This window comes from Chinchilla lanigera, unplaced genomic scaffold, assembly GCF_000276665.1.
Source record: "Chinchilla lanigera isolate Chin_1 unplaced genomic scaffold, ChiLan1.0 scaffold00093, whole genome shotgun sequence".
NCBI classification, from domain to species: domain Eukaryota; kingdom Metazoa; phylum Chordata; class Mammalia; order Rodentia; family Chinchillidae; genus Chinchilla; species Chinchilla lanigera.
The window spans coordinates 4906247-4908890 of NW_004955494.1; positions in this window are offsets into that span (position 1 = coordinate 4906247).

Below are 2644 nucleotides of genomic sequence, written 5' to 3' on the forward strand. Positions count from 1 at the left end.
CTTTTGAGGGTTAAAAGAAAAAAAAAAAACATGGTACTGACACACATACAAAGGCAAACCAGATGTTGAAATATAGTTAGGTCAATTAAAAGGAACGACTAACACCATTAACAATTTTAAAAAGATAATAATAATAGAGAATAAAAGTTAATACAGGTTAAAAAACTACTGAAAGGCATGGCCCCAGTGATCTACCTCCTCTAACTGGGCCCCATTCAGCTGAACTCACCAATGGATTAATCAATTGATAAATATATCACCCCCACCACCCCAAGATCCAATCATTCTCCAGAAGTCTCACCCTCTGAACACGTGAGGTTTAGGAGATATTTTAGGTCTGTAACATTATATTCTATGTCTGGCCCACAAAAGGCTCATATCCCTCTCATTATGAAAATGTATTCAGTCCATCTCCAGGAGATACCAAAATCTTAATAGTTTCAGCACTACTCGAAGATCCAAGCCTGAACTCACTTCTGAGACTCAGTGCAAACTCTTAACTGTGAAACCATATTTTTTTTTAAAAAAGGAAGTTAAATGCTTCCATTATACAATGACATGTAACAGACATTCCCATTATGAAAGGGAGAAATAGGCATGGAGAAAATAAGCCTGCTAAGAATGCCTAACTGGGAAGAGCAAATGGAGATTAAACACAAGCTACAGAGATAATTTTGTGTGTTTTTTGTTTTTATTATTTTAAATAGAAAAAAAAGCATAACAATGAAACTCAGTTTCAGAACAGATTAGGACAGTTACAATAGTAGATACATTGTATATTGTTGTTTTCATACTAGTTATTCAGAGAAGATATAGGCATGATATCTGTTCTATACAATGTAAGCACAAAACTTCCTTTTTAATGAACTAAGAGAAATTAGCTGTATAACTATCTTGACCATCTTATGTATACATATATTTTTCCTTTTTCCATTTCTTCCTTTCCCCTTTCCCCTATCACAGTTTGTCTTTACTTTGAACATTTTCTTCCCAATTCACAATGTCTATTGTACATTTCAGATCTTATGTACTTGTTCATTTTCTCACACTAGTGAGATGATATGATGTTTACACATATGGGTCTGATTTATGTCACTTACGAGTATGGTCTCAAGTTGTAACTATTACCTGTATAAGTCTTAAGTTTACCCTTCTTTATCCTTCTTTATGGATGAGTAATACTTTTTATCCATTCCTCATCTGATGGACATCTGTGTTGTTTTGAGGATTTAGCTATTACAAGCTATGCTGCTATAAACATGGGTGTACATATATTGCTGTGGTATGATGTTTTTAATTCTTCTAGAAAGATACCCAGAAGGACAATAGCTGGTTTGAATGGGACCTCAAGTTCTAATTTTTAAAGGAATCTTCACACTGATTTCCACAGTGGTTGTTCTAGTTTACATTACCCACAGTGTAGAAGGGTTCCTTTTTCTTCACAGTTCTTCCAAAGTTTGTTATAGGTTGACTTTTTGATGATAGCCATTCTTTCTGGGGTGAGATGGAATCTCAGCGTTGTTTTAATTTGCATCTTGAATGACCAATAGTGTTGAACATCTTTTTCATGTATTTATTTGCCATTTGTATTTCTTCATCTGAGACGTACCTATTCATCTTAGATGCCCTTTTATGAATTGGGTCTTTATGGATGTTGGAGGTCTGATTTTTTTTCAATTCTTTATATGTTCTAGATATAAGTCCTTTGTCTGTGGGACAACTGGTTATAACTTTTTCCCACTCTGTGGGTTGTCTTTTTACACTGTTGGTGATTTGTTTTATTGTGCAAAAGGTTTTTAGTAAGGTGAGATACCATTTTGTGGATTCTTTTTACTGTTTTCCTTGTAGTCTGGGTTTTATTCAAGAAGAACAGGTAGGATTCATCTAATCTGTTCTTCCACCTATGTCTTTGAGATTTCTGCTTACTTTGTCTTCCAGTAAATTTAGTGTTTCACTTCAATATTTAGATCTTTGATCCATTTTGACTTTATTTTAGTGCATGGTGATAGTTTTAGTCTTCAGCATGTGGAAAGCCGGTTTTTCCAGTGCCATGTATTAAGGAGACTATCTTTCTTCCAGTGAACATGTTTGGCTCCTTTGTCAAAGATAAAGTGGCTGAGTGTGTTTAGGGGATGTGTCTGCATCTTCTATTCTGTTCCACTGATCCTGAGGCCAGGATGGTTTTTTTTTTTTTTTTTTTTTTTGCCAATATCATACTGATTTTATTACAGTAGATTTTTAGTATAATTTCAGGTCTGGGATTATGATGCTCCCTGACTGGCCTTTGTTGACAGAAGTGCTTTTGCTATTCTAGGTCTTTTCTGGCTCCAAATGAATTTCAGGAATGTTTTCTCTAGGTATTTGAGGTATGTTAATGGTATTTTGATTGACATTGCTTTAAATTTGTATATCAGTTTTGGGAGTAGGGCCATTGTCACTGTGTTAGTTCTTCCTACCCATAGCAAGAGATATCTTTCCATTTTCTGACATCCTCTTCCATCTCCTTTTTTAGGATATTGTAATTTTCACTGTATAGATCTTCTACATCCTTTGTTAGACTGATTCCTAAGTATTTCAGTTTTTGGATGATATCATAAAGGGTATACTATCCCTAATTTCTCTCTCACTGAGTTGGTTGCTTGTG